Source organism: Chanodichthys erythropterus, chromosome 16, assembly GCF_024489055.1.
Source record: "Chanodichthys erythropterus isolate Z2021 chromosome 16, ASM2448905v1, whole genome shotgun sequence".
NCBI lineage: Eukaryota > Metazoa > Chordata > Actinopteri > Cypriniformes > Xenocyprididae > Chanodichthys > Chanodichthys erythropterus.
Genome location: NC_090236.1, coordinates 7822141 through 7837912, shown reverse-complemented (window position 1 = coordinate 7837912; position 15772 = coordinate 7822141).

Genomic DNA, 15772 nt, shown 5'->3' with positions numbered 1-15772 from the left:
AGGCTAAAACCTATATAAAAGTACTTTATTGGCATATTTTGTTCTATGAAGAAAGGCCGGATTTATGCATAGGCAATCTAGGCACGTGACTATGCTCGCACGTCCAGGGGGCCAATTACAATGAGGATATTTATTAAATTGTGTGTGTGTATATCATTTTATATATATATATATATATATTTATTATTATTATTATTATTATTATTATTTCACTCTAATGCTAAACTTGTATTGCCTTATAAATTAATACAATTTAAAATATGTCCTCGTATCTCATTCTCACTATTTCGTCTATTTTTTATCATGAATCATTACTATTGGTCAACATTTACGTCTGTCTGTGGGTTTTGCAAATATTTAACCAATGAAAAAATACTTAAAAAGAGTTTGACTAAACATCGTAACGCCATTGGATCATCAAACTGTCAGTCAAATTTCATGACTCCACCCGCCTCTATCGTGAATGAAGTGCTGTACGCAATTTGGACCGTCTCTGCTTGTTTGCAATGCAAAGTTAAAGAAAGAACTGTTTGTTTGAATGAGTACAGCATTTTCTTTACACAACACACTCTATATAAAGGCTAATGTTTTATCTGTTTGAGGAGCGGAGAAGAGTGTCTACTGTAGCATTTGTCGTCGAGTCATAGCAAAGACTAGAATAACACAAGATGTGTCACTCGTATTGTTTTGAATGGGAGAAAGTGTAACGCGCAACATGGCGGAATAAGTCCCACCTTCTAAATAAGAGCCAATCGCCGACTGGTAAAGTCATCGCGTCACTTCAGCGGCCGTTAGAACAAAGGCTGTTTCTCAATTCCAAGAACGCAGAGAACGGACTTGCGTTCTCGTGGAGTCCGGTCTTGCCAGGCGACCTTGAAAGAACGATCTCGGAAGGACGCGAGGACAGAGAACGCATCATTTGAGAATTGAGATGTGCTGCGGTCTTGTTGCTCAACTGACCAACTGACCGTCCCAGCATATTATAAGTGGCTAATGCACAGTAAATACAACATAACATCACAAACAATTGTCATAAACTGTTCAAAAAAAATATTTCATATAATTATAGACATTGTTTTCATATAATTATCTTTTATTTCACCGTGTGTATTTATGAAAATGAGTAGCCTTTGGCTTTAATGCTTTGTCAATGTTAAGATTATTTTTTATATGTCAATAAAAATACTGCAGGCTTTCTTCAGGTTATCATTTTATTAAAATTAAGCAAAACAAATGGTTTACTTTCACAAGCCGTCACGTATTTGCGAGCTTGTAACGTTAGCTGGAATCTCACGAGAACTTCAAAGCTTGCAGGCTTCCGTACGTCGACCGCCGCAGCGTCTTCTGGTATTTTTAACGGTTCGATTCCCTCAAGTTTGCATTCGATGCATCCTCGATATCAAGAACACATCCGGGTGCTTTCATGCGTCCTCCGTTCTTGCGTTCTTGAGTATTGGAATGAACTTCGACGGTTGATGATGACGTAAAGCAAGAACACAAGGACACAAGATCGCTGAAGAACGCATATTGAGAAACAGCCAAAGACTATAGAATAACGTTAAAGGGACTTTGGTTTAAGGGGACACCGGTTTCTATAGAAACAGTCAGACACGCGCCTCCGAAGAGACGCGCATTTAGGTCTGCGCATGCGCATTAGCTTGATCCAGCCTGAAAAATACCGTTTTTTTGTCACGATTCGAGCGTTTAGAAACTAAATTTATGAGCCGGTTGTTGTTAGATTTCATTGGTGATTTCAAATATGAAATTTAATCGTAAGGTTGGCGAACAGTTTTGGAGAAACAGTTTTGTTTCCCCATTCAAAGAGATTGCATGATGCCCAGGATGACCGAGAGGCGTTTCAAAGATGGCCGCCGAATGAAATGACTTGTCTTAAAGGGACTTTGGTCATAGCCAGTTCTGTATTCAACAGCCTGTGTGAAGCACTTCATCTTTAATAACATGAGATTTCGGCCAAATGACAGAAAAACTGAGCATCCACATAGCTACAGTAAACTTAATAACTTATAAGTTGATGAAAACGTAACGTTAATGTAAACTTTACATTGCTCAAAAGGTTCTTTTTTGTGGCAAATGGCTCTTTAGATTAACTGTTCACTGAAAGGTTCTTTGGAGAACCAAATAAGGTTTGTCAATGTCACTTCAAAACCCCCCTTTTGAAACCTTTATTTTTAAGAGTGTGCTGACCTGAAGAACCTATAATTTAACATCAAGAAGTTTATTAATCTCCAGATAATCATAGATGGCAAAAAGTAATATTAGTCCCTGATTGCACATAATCAAATCGGTGCACATATTTCTTCATTAAAAGCGCTCCGCAGTTTGTTGACGTCTTGTTTTTAGTGCATACTGATTCTGTACTCAACCCACAGACAGCTGACTGCTCTCTGGGGAAAGAGGGTTGAGACAGGCCCTCCTGACGTTAGTGGAGGAGTCACATGATCAGATGAGTCATAAGCTTGTGTGTGCATTTGGGGATGTTTCCATGGCTGTAAAACAAAATAATCCTTTCTATTTTTGCTTCTTGATTCATAAAAAATACATATCTACTGACTTCCATTAGCAATTAGGAGGAGTGCTGGGTTTCAGCACAGCTGTTCTCCTGAAAAGCTGTCTAAAAACTCCTCCCTGCTTTCTCAATAAGATTACAAGGAAATCAATCCACAACTCATTGAATTGCTCAATTTTCTCCCCTTAACAATATTAGTGATTCTTTCTGTTGCAGTGATGATCATTCTAAGAGAACCTAGAGAGTGGATTGGGAAAATAATGCTGAAGAGATGACTCTGAAACACGTCTCGCTGGAAATGGCTATAAATAGGCGTTGTGGAGGTGTGAGCAGGAGGTTACAGTCATGTGTGCGTGGACTGTGACGGATGATCTGATAGGCTGAAAGATGTGTAGGCGGGATGACGAGGGATTCTCTTGGTATAAGCAGGATTCTGCACATTAATTGCATCTAATGAGATGCAAGAATGAATGCTTTTATGTTTTCAGATGAAACTGCTTTTTTAGTTCTTTACCTGTTACCAGCTGTGTGGCTAAAATAAGACCTGTTAAACGGGGGCAGAAATGACCTTTAGATAACAATAGAGACAGAGAAATCACAAATTAGATCTTTCTCAAGTTAACATGAAAATGGACCCTATTTAACTTTAAAAGCAGAGTTCACCCAAAAATGAAAATTTGCTGTTAATTTAATTACCCTCAGGGTATCCAAGATGTAGTTGACTCTTTTTCTTCAGTGGAACAGATTCTAAGATTTTTAGCTGAAACCGTGGTCCTCTGTGATTCATATAATGGAAGTCAATGGGTGCCGTCACTTTGAGATTCAAAAAAACATATGCAGACAAAACAAAATTAATATCTGCAGCTCCTGACAATACATTGAGGTCTTTAGAAGTGAAACGATTGGTCTATGCAAGAAACTGAACATTAGTTACAACATTTTACCTCTAATCCACAGCCTTGGCAAATGTATCGAAGATTTTTAGCTGAAACCGTGGTCCTCTGTGATTCATATAATGGAAGTCAATGGGTGCTGTCACTTTGAGATTAAAAAAAATATATAATGACAAAAAATTAATACCTGCGGCTCCTGACGATACACTGAGGTCTTAAAGGATTAGTTCACTTTCAAATTAAAATTTCCTGATAATGTACCAACCCCCATGTCATCCAAGATGTTCTTGTCTTTCTTTCTTCAGTCGAAAAGAAATTAAGGTTTTTGATGAAAACATTCCAGGATTTTTCTCCATATAGTGGACTTCAATGGCAGTTGAAGGTCAAAATTACAGTTTCAGTGCAGCTTCAAAGCGTTCTACACGATCCCAGACGAGGAATACGTGTCTTTTCTAAAGAAACCATCTCTCATTTTCTAATTAAAAAAAAATAAATAATACTTTTTAACCATAAATGCTCATCTTGAAATATCTCTCTTCTTCTTCTCTATTTGAATTCCGGCAGTGTAGACTCTGCTAAGAGTATTACTGCCCTCCACAGGTTAAAGTCTGAACTAATTGTTATATACTTGCACTAGCATATTGTATATGATAATTTAGTTCAAACTTTGACCTGTGGAGGGCAGTAATACACCTAGCAGTGTCTATACTGCTGGAATTCAAATAGAGTAGAAGAAGAAGAGAGCTAGTTCAAGATGAGCATTTATTGTTAAAAACGTATAATTTTTAAAAAATATTTTAGAAAATGAGCGATGGTTTCTCTATTATTTCTTGTCTTGGATCGCTGTTAACTCTAATTTTCACCTTCAGCCGTTTGGGCTCAATTGAAGTCCACTATATGGAAAAAAATTCTGGAATGTTTTCATCAAAAACTTTAATTTCTTTTCGACTGAAGAAAGAAAGACATGAACATCTTGGATGACATGGGGGTGAGTAAATTATCAGGACATTTTAATTTGAAAGTGAACTAATCCTTTAAGAAGCAAAACAATCAGTCTATACAAGAAACTGAACATTAGTTACAACATTTTTACTTTTAATCCACAGCCTTGGCAAACGTAAAGAAGATGATTTTTAGCTGAATCCGTGGTCCTCAGTGATTCATGTAATGGAAGTCAATGGATACCGTCACTTTGAGATTCAAAAAAACATTCGCAGACAAAACAAAATGAATATCAGCAGCTCCTGACAATACATTGAGGTCTTAAGAAGCGAAACAATCAGTCTATGCAAGAAACTGAACATTAGTTACAACATTTTACCTCTAATCCATAGCCTTGGCAAACGTAAAGCAGATGATTTTTAGCTGACACTGTGATTCATATAATCGATTTTTCATTTCTATTGAAGAAAAAAGTCACATTCATCTTGGATGGACTGAAGGTGAGTAAATTAACAGCAAAATTTTCATTTTTGGGTGAACTATCCCTTTAAAAGCCTGTATTCTCCAGGTCTTGTGTAATACATTGCTCTACCTCTGAAATGATTTCCACCAACATCTCTTATCTTATTGAGCGATATAAAACGGCCATCCTGTTGCAAAGTGTGGTATACTAATGCACAAAAACAAACATCTATGATCTATGAGTCATCATGGAGTTATAATCACTCCATGACACACAGACTGCTGGGTATCGAGGGCCACTGAAGTGTCTGTTGGTTTCTGTTGACTCTGGAATTACAGCCCTTGATTGAGATTCCAGGAACCACACAACGCCGCTGTCAATCTCCCCAGCAACCAGAGATAAGGAGAAATGGCAAACCAGAAAGAGACAGAGAGATGGAAGCGAGGAGCAGCATAGGGACACAGAATGTAAAAGAATTAATTGACTGATAGATTTCATTGCTTGTATTTATGAGAATGACAGCAGTGAGACGATGCAGCCCTCCCTTTCTATTCTCATTGACATTCATCCTCTTCTCCCTCCCTCCCTCCCTCCTCTGTGCTGTCAGCCCATCCCAGAATACTGAACACAGCTCTGGGTAACTGATGCTTTCATTGAGCCGAATCAAATCAACAGCCTTCAGAACAGGCCAAGCATATAATCTCAACTCAAACTGTCAGTTTACGAAACTGTTGTATTCTCAAAGCTCTGGGCTGCTTCAGTTCAGCTACATTAATAGAATGAATGGTTTTAGTATAGATAAGCGGTAACAAGCGATAAGTAACAAATAACCTGCATTGTTTGTGCTATGAACATGATGACTTGTTGAAGTAAATAGGGTCTGTTTCTTTGAGGAGATCTCATTTGTGATTTGTCAATGGGAGGCACTATAATGTCTCTATGGTTGTCTAAAGGCCAGTTCTGCCCCTTAATCTCTCTCCCCCTCCCTATTTTTTCCATCTTGCTTGACTCCTTGTCTCCATGGTGATCTTCTGCTTTACGTCTTTCACTCATCTCTCTTGTTCACTTGTTCTGTGAGTGTTGAAGTGAGAGGCTACGTGTGTGGCAGGATGGGAAGACTATCGTTTATCCGTCATTTGTTTCTCTTCCTTTCTATCTGTCTCTTGTTCTCTCTCACTCACCTAATGAGGCATATTTTGTGCGATAAAACAAACGGGTTCGTTTATAACAATTCTGTTCTAAAAACAAGCTCCTGAGGAGAACAGGAGGGGGCGAGAAGGGTCGAATTCATGACCTTGGTGTTAATGCTTGAAATGCTTGAACTATAGGAAATAGTTCACCAAAAAAGTAAATGATGTAATGTAGTCACCCTCATGTTCCAAACCCATTTCTTACACTGATTATATTTTGTTGTTTTTGTCACACCACAACAGAATATAGTGACTAGGTGCTTTTAATTACCTCAAAGGCGCAATAACATAATTGGTTAGTAATAAAAAAAAAAAAAATCTAATATTATAAAAATATAATATGTATTTTTTTGTTTATTTTATTTATAATTTATAATATTTGCATTATATATTATAATAATATATTTCTAGTATATTATTATAATTAAAAATAAAAATAGAATTTTAAAGAAATAATATTTTTTTTTTAGTTTTTATAATTTGATTTAAATAAATTAAAGTGCGCAATAATATTGGTATACAAATTCTAATTATATAAAAAAGTGATACATTTTATGATTGTCTATTTTATTTATAATTGCATTATTTGAAAATTTTTAAATACAATTATATTATTTTTGTATTGTATTAATTATATTATTATAATTATAAATAAATATATAATTTTAAAGCAATAATATTTTTTTTTACATTTTATATGAAATAATTTAAATAAATTAATTTGTGCAATAAAAATATTAGTTATAAAATTATGAAAATTCTAATTATATAAAAAAGTAACAAACTTTGATTGTCTATTTTATTTATAATTGCATTATTTACACTTATTTTTAAAATATAATTGTATTATTTTTGTATTATTAATTTTATTATGATTATAAATAAAAATATAATTTTAAAGCAATAATAATTTTATTTTAGTTTTTTATAATTTCATTTAAATAAAAAATTAAAAATCATTAATAATAATAATTTATTATTTTGTATTTTATTTATAGTTTTATTATGTGCACTTATGCAAAATAGTTTTTTTTAATTAATAATAATTCCATAGATTATTTTATTTATAAGTATTATTTGCATTTATACAAAATTATGAAAACATATTAATTTTTTACAGTTTTTTTATTTTTTTTATTCATTTTATAATTTACTGTTTTTGTCCTGCTATTCCCATTTTTGGGTTGTGACCCACCAATTCATATGGACCGTTTTATTATGCACATCTGTGAAGATCCTAACCCACCTTTGTGTTTTCTTGTTTATTTTGCTATGACTTTAGTCTTCTTTATTATTAGCCATTTCTCCTTCATTCATTCATTCATTCATTCAGTCAGTCTCTCTCTCCCTCTCCTCCCTCCAAACTCCTTCACCTTTCTCTGACTCATGGGTCTGAATGACGTATCCTCTTACGTGTGGAGCGGAGGCTCTTTTCATTTTTCTATCTTTTAACAATACATCAGTATCCCTAATGAGGAGAAATGGACATTGACGTCAGCCGGTTTCTCCTAGTCTTTCCGCCTCTCTTGCAGTCTCCTACGTTCTCTATTCTGTTCTGTGCCTTTCAGAACTCTTTGGAGCATTGAAATGTCCAAACGACCACATGTGATGGTGACCTTGTGCTTTTTTCGAATTACCAGCATATTCGGTGGTCAGATGTGTTAGGTTAGCTGCCACATTCACCAGCTGTGATAAGCCCAACACCATCTGCTTCGTCCTGGCACAGTTTGTCGCCTTTTTGAGCAGCATTCGGGAAAATATTAAAGCATTAAGGAAAGTATTCCAGCAGATGGTACAGTATTTAAGATATTTTGAGTTGGTACAGCTACACTGATATTGTGAATAAGTAGTATTGTATTTTAGAAGCTGATGTTCCCCCCAAGCATTTTAATTCACTTTTGAGACCATAAGTTTAAAGGTGCAGTGAGCAATTTCTGAGAAACACTGCTGATATTTGAAATCAACCCAAAATTACACACTCCTCTCTTCATTGCTCCATCCCAAAATTCACAAACACACAACTAGAGTGGATGTCTCTTTATCATAGCTGAAGTGAAGGCAAAATAAAGTGAAAATAATGAATTAACAATAAGGATGAACAAATAAAAAGAGTCGGTTGTTAGTCGCCAGCAGCACACCAGCTCCAGACAAATAATGACACTCAAAACTGTCCTGTCAACCCTCTATGGACACACTTAAGCTTGGGTCGCCATTGGCTAGTACATTTTTTATTTTACTCACCAGACTTTTTACATGGAATGCAAGAACAATGCAAATAAAACAATTCTATATAAATAAAATATGAAAATATAAATATATAAAATATATTGCCATATCAGGTAAAAACCTTTTCAGGTAGATCTAATAGTAGTTAGATACAGATTAGGTAGATTACAAAAATTGAATAAGTAATCATATGTACCTTTAAAGGGTTGACTGCAGCATCGTCTTCACTGTGTAAATTCAATATAAATGAATCATTATTAAAGTTACAAAAGTTATTTAGTCAAGAGCAGTGAGTGATTTTTTGCAGCGAGTCTTTTGTTGTTTGATTAACATTAAAAACACAGACAGCAGCAGGAATATTAGGCTGCTGTCGCTTTAAGACATAATGCATGGATCCAATATACTGATACTGTACTGTTCCGTTTTCATTCTTGACTGTTTACAAGCACTTACAATAACCGACTCTAAACCCTGCCCTCTCCATGTAATCTAATAGGACGTGAGACAAACTAAGCAATCAAATTATTAAAAGTGCAGTAGAACGTCTTTTTAAAAGATGTAATATAAGTCTAAGGTGTACCCTGAATGTGTCTGTGAAGTTTCAGCTCAAAATACCCCATAGATTATTTTAACTGCCTATTTTGGGGCATCATTAAATATGAGCCGATTTAGGCTGCGGCCCCTTTAAATGCTCACTCTCCCCGCCCACGGAGCTCGCGCTTGCCTTAAACAGCATAAACAAAGTTCACACAGCTAATATAACCCTCAAAATGGATCTTTACAAAGTGTTCGTCATGCAACATGTCTAATCGCGTAAGTATAGTATTTATTTGGATCTTTATATTTGATTCTGAATGAGTTTGATAGTGCTCCGTGGCTAAAGCTAACATTACACACTGTTGGAGAGATTTATAAAGAATGAAGTTGTGTTTATGAATTATACAGACTGCAAGTGTTTAATAATGAAAATAGCGACGGCTCTTGTCTCCGTGAATACAGTAAGAAACGATGGTAACTTTAACCACATTTAACAGTACATTAGCAACATGCTAACAAAACATTTAGAAAGACAATTCACAAATATAACTAAAAATATCATGATATCATGGATCATGTCAGTTATTATCGCTCCATCTGCCATTTTTCGCTGTTGTCCTTGCTTGCTTACCTAGTCTGATGATTCAGCTGTGCACAGATCCAGACGTTAATACTGGCTGCCCTTGTGTAATGCCTTGAACATGAGCTGGCATATGCAAATATTGGGGGCGTACACCCCGACTGTTACGTAACAGTCAGTGTTATGTTGAGTTTCGCCTGTTCGTCGTAGGTCTTTTAAACAAATGAGATTTATATAAGAAGGAGGAAAAAATGGAGTTTGAGATTCACTGTATGTCATTTCCATGTACTGAACTCTTGTTATTCAACTATGCCAAGATAAATTCAATTTTTAATTCTAGGGCACCTTTAAACTTCAAATACAATTTTTTTCCCCCAAAAGATGGTTTCTGTCATTTTAGGTAGATTTTATCATGCTGATGTAAGTTCAAGTGTTAAAATAAGTTTGGTTTTAGTTAGTTATCTGATGCTATAAAAACGGGGGTGTGATGCTGAGATTGACAGATTCTCTGAACGAAGTAGTCACTGAGGCACCAACAGGCTTTTTTCAGTATTTTTGTGAGGAGATTGGAGATTTCTACATTTCTGTTTATCTCACACAAACATAATGAGTTATTCTGCAGTAACCTGTACTAACTGATTCTGCGGGAGTGTGGGCGGGGCCTTGATATCGCGGCTCCACTTAATGCTCACTACTGTGCACTTGGTTTCCAAGATGTCAGTGCCATATTGCTCAGCTGCCGTGACCCAGATGGGAGAGAGGTTTAGGGGGTGAGTGTCACGGAGGCCAGCTAGTAAGAGCTGTGAAGATAAACCTCACTCCAAGAGGCGCACTAGCAACTGACGTTAGAGGCTACAGTCTTTAGCCTCCCTGTTAGTGTGCCCGCCTCCCATGCCGGAGACCCGGGTAGGACCTGAGGGGTTACATATACCATAGCATTTATATGGTACTGTAAGGCTGGAATACTATGATAATACCATCTTGGTTGTGTCCAAAAACTGTGGAACCAAGTCCAAAAAATACACTAGTACCAAACTACTTTTATAACCCAGGATTATTGGAAAAACGTGCCTGTAGCAACATTTCTGCGTTATATTACATTGCATCTTGCATAAGAGCCACATGGAGCTGGTTGTATAATGCAAACATCAAAATGTATTAGTTTACAAATCATGCATGATGGTAAAAGTGTTTTGAAGTCACAACATAGTACTGTGCAAGGAACCAGGTGGAAAAATATATCGATAATCTGCCACATAATCATAATTTGTGTGAAAAGGAATAAATGTTGTTGGTGTTTTACTGCCATCACTGTTTGTTTCAGTTGGAAACTGCAGTGAATTGTAAGAACTGGCATGTTTTTGGAGTTTAGCAAAAATCGACGTAGAAGCATGTTTTTTTTTCCAATGAGCCAATGTTGACTTTTTTGTAAATTAAACCAGCATGGATTTTCACTATTGGCTAGTCATTTCAGCAGGTTAGAGACTGATTAATTGGATGTACTTTATATTTGTTGTATTGAGTTTTTTGTAAATCTCTGGCTACGACACTCCCTCTAGCCCACGCGTAACCAGCATGAACACACTGTTGTTATTGTGGCAGATTGTGCGAATTAGATTCCTCATACAGAACATCGCAGATATGGTTATAATTATAAACAGTCAAGAAATGAGCCAAGCAACTGCATAATTTTGTGTTTATGTATGTGTGGGGTTTCATGAAAAAGAGTTCAGAACGTTTTCACACCTTTAATGAATCACCGTTCTGAGAAAAACACTGAGCACTGAGGGGAAAACACAGGAAAATGACCTTTGCTTGCATAGCGAAGCGCAGTTGGAGTCTCTCTGTTCATTAAAATCATCCAGCTCTACATCTGAGAGAGCCAGAGGAGGCCTGTACATAGGGGAAAGAGGTGACAGCCCTGTCACAGTGCTAAAAGTGCCAGAGTTTGACCACACAGTGAGTTTCTCATTAGATCTTCCCTTCCCACATGTACATAGAGCTGCCCGCTGACACCTCCCTTCCTCTCTCTACCGCTCTCTCTCTCTTTCTCTATCTATCTTGGTGGAGGGGCTATAAATATATCCCAGTGATGACTCATATACCAGACATATCAATATCTCCCTCTACGCACACACACACACACATTGGGTTTCAATGTTTTATGGGGACTTTCCATAGACATAATGATTTTTAAACTGTATATTATGTTCCATAAACCTACCCACCACAGAAAACATTCTGCATTTCATTTTCAAAAAAATATAATATATTTAGTATGAAATATTAGCTGTTTTCCTCATGGGGACAAAAAAATGTCAAGGATTTTGGATATTGCCATCTTTGTGGGGACATTTTTTCCCCATAATGTAGGGTTTACGTGAACCACACTCACACTTATTCACTCCACCAGAATACAGTCTTACACCAACTGCTGCTGTAGTTTAAAGTTATGAAATACTAAAAATACTATTTATATTCTTTGTCATATATATGTCTTATATATGACACACACATACAGTGGGGTCCAAAAGTCTCAGGACATGTATGAAAATAATTTTTTTTTTTATTAAATGTTATTTAATAACTGGTATTTAAAGGGGTCCTTGCATTTCACTTTTTTAACTTTAGTTAGTGTGTAAATGTTGCTGTTTGAGCATAAACAACATCTGCAAAGTTACGATACTCAAAGTTCAATGCAAAGGGAGATATTTTCTTTTACAGAAATCACTTTTTAAGGACTACAGCAAACGGCTGGTAGGGACTACAACAAGCTTCTTCCTGGGTTAGTGAAATCACAAACTCCGAAATTTACATAAACCCCGCCCCTGGGAACATGCAACTAAGGGGGTGAGCTCATGTTGGGCTGCTTTAGAGAAGAGGAAGAGTTGTTGTAGTAGAGTTTTGTTGCCACAAGGTCATGTTATGTAGGACTGCTTTACAAACAAGAATCAACTCCACAACAACTACATAAATTTATCCATTAACCGTTCAGAAACGTCCAGATGCATTCTAAGAGTTGTAACTTCATGAGTCTCTCCATCAGTGTCCGACTCCCGTTTGAACAGTGTAAGGCTGAACACCGTTACTGACAATCCTCATTTTGTCTGCGTGAGATTCTCCAGCTTTGTTGTTGTTGAGCAACCAAAGCACGAACTGTTATTTCAATGCAGTTAAATCTGCATTTAAAGGGACACACACAAAAACAGCATATTTTAAGTGACACAAGAACTGCTCACACCCAAATAGGGGCAAATTTGACAAGCTATAATAAATGATCTGTGGAGTATTTTGAGCTGAAACTTCACAGACACTTTCTGGGGAAACCAGAGACTTATAATGCCCCTTTTACAAGATGTAATGTCCCCTTTAAAAATATATATATTCTTGTATTATCAACATAATTTGAGTGACAAGTTGATTTACAGTAGAATATGAATATGAGAATGTCTTAGCATTTGGTTTGTCCTCTTTTATTTTAATGAATAATTTCATTTTCTATTTCTCATTTTTCTTTGTCCATCTTTCATAGATACATTTGTTTGTCTGTGTGGGTGTCAATCTAAGGTTTCCCTCATTTTCCCCTGATGATTATTTTGCTTATTGCTTTTTTCTGATTTGTCATTCTTCATCTCTCACTGCCAGTGTCACAGATGGAGAACAACAAACACATCCTGACAGTCGGTCTGCTCTCTCTCTCTCTCTCTCTCTCTCTCTCTCTCTCTCTCTCGCACACGCACACGCACACACACACACACAATGAACAGAACATTTTAGATTTATTAAAAAAATAAATAAAACAAAGAAAAATGAGAAATAGAAAATGAAATATTCTGTCATTAAAATAAGAGGACAAACCAAATACTAAGACACTCTCATATTCCTTCTACTGTAAATCAACTTAAACACAATTTTTAAATACCAGTTATTAAATAACATTTAACGTATGTTCATACATATCCTCAGACTTTTGGACCCGACTGTATATACAGTATGTGTGTTTGTGTAAAGGAGGACTAAGACACTGACAGTGATCCATACCATTGACTTGCTGAGTTTTATGCACATGATTTTTTAATAATGGGGTTTTATTGAACAGTAAAGGATTTGTGGATACCGCAATGTTCATTAAGGCCTGATTGGAACAATAAGTGCACGTCATAAATACAAAATCATACATGCTGTTAGAGAGGGTGAGGGAGAGAGGATTCTGAGGATTAGTAATAAATTGAAATTGGAAGAATCGTGATGTGTTTGGCAGTGATCCATGTTTACCACAAGCTCCCAGCGGATCCTCTGATAGAAATTCCTTCTTTTGCTTGTCGGCCTAAATATATCCATGCAAGAGTATGATATGATATCTATCTATCTATCTATCTAATCTATCTATCTAATCTAATCTAATCTATCTATCTATCTATCTATCTATCTATCTATCTATCTATCTATCTATCTATCTATCTATCTATCTATCTATCTATCTATCTATCTATCTATCTATCTATCTATCTATCTATCTATCTATCTATCTATCTATCTATCTATCTATCTATCTATCTATCTATCTATCTATCTATCTATCTTTCTATCTTTCTTTCTTTCTTTCTTTCTTTCTTTCTTTCTTTCTTTCTTTCTTTCTTTCTTTCTTTCTTTCTTTCTTTCTTTCTTTCTTTCTTTCTTTCTTTCTTTCTTTCTTTCTTTCTTTCTTTCTTTCTTTCTTTCTTTCTTTCTTTCTTTCTTTCTTTCTTTCTTTCTTTCTTTCTTTCTTTCTTTCTTTCTTTCTTTCTTTCTTTCTTTCTTTCTTTCTTTCTTTCTTTCTTTCTTTCTTTCTTTCTTTCTTTCTTTCTTTCTTTCTTTCTTTCTTTCTTTCTTTCTTTCTTTCTTTCTTTCTTTCTTTCTTTCTTTCTTTCTTTCTTTCTATCTTTCTTTCTTTCTTTCTTTCTTTCTTTCTTTCTTTCTTTCTTTCTTTCTTTCTTTATAGGCGATAGCAGTATGTGAATTTTGACAACCCAATCTCAAGGAGAACAAATCTATTTTACGAAGTGTGGATTTTGTATATATTCATATGCATTTAGGTCCTCCCTTAAACAAACCTGCCACTGGTGCATAGGCAGATCATATAAAACATACCAATGAGATCGTACAGATTCATATGAATTAGCCACCAATTCGCCAAAACATAAAACCGTTACCATGAGATTGTATTGGGTTTAATGTAGCATGATTGATGCACGGCTGGGTCATTTATCTGTTCCTGATCCACAGCTGTGTGCAGCGCTTGACTCACTCTGTTTAATTAAAAGAACTATGCTTGATTTGATGTTTTCAACACATCTTTTATAATGCCATTCACTGACTTTCTTTTCTCTTACACAAAGCTCTGCTGACTTGTCACCAAGTTTAAGAATTTCTTTGTTTCCTTCCATGTCCACCTCCTGATGATCTCAAAAGACAGTCGCTGTCGGCTTGTGGCCTTGGTTTCCATGGACACCAATACTTGTTCTAAGGACTGACTTGTTTAGTTGACTCTAGTCTTGTATAGGCTCTATTTTCATTGTGCATTCCCAGATGTAGCCTAATGCACTACGTTAATCTTCGGAACACAAATTAAAATATTTTAGTTGAAATCCGATGGCTCCCTCAGGCCTCCATAGGGAGCAATGGACACTTCCTCTCTCAAGATCCATAAAGGTACTAAAACATATTTAAATCGGTTCATGTGAGTACAGTGGTTCAATATATTATAAAGTGACGAGAATATTTTTGGAGCGCCAAAAAACAAAAACAAAATAACGACTTATTTAGTTATGGCAGATTTCAAAACACTTCTTCATGAAGCATCGGAGCATAACTGAATCAGGGTGTCGAATCATGAATCAGATCGCGTGTCAAACTGCTAACGGCTGAAATCACGTGACTTTGGCGCTCCGATCAGATGCTCCGATGCTTCCTGAAGCGTCTTGAAATCGGCAATCACTAAATAAGTCGTTATTTCGTTTTTTTTTGGCGCTCCAAAAATATTCTCGTCGCTTTATAACATTAATATTGAACCACTGTACTCACACGAACCGATTCAAATATGTTTTTAGTACCTTTATGGATCTTGATAGAGGAAATGTCATTGCTCTCTATGAAGGCCTCACGGAGCTATCGGATTTCAACTAAAATATCTTAATTTGTGCTCTGAAGATGAACGAAGGTCTACGGGTGTGGAACGGCATGAGGGTAAGTAATAAATGACAGAATTTTCATTTTTGGGTAAACTAACCCTTTAATTTGGAATAAGGCATATCTTGCTTAGAAAATGCATTTTTTTTCATACAAATGTTTACATGAACGATTGTTGCTTGAAAAACTCAAGTCATCAAGGGCTAGTCTCTATTCTGAGCTATAATAAGGAACATTCAAGCATAT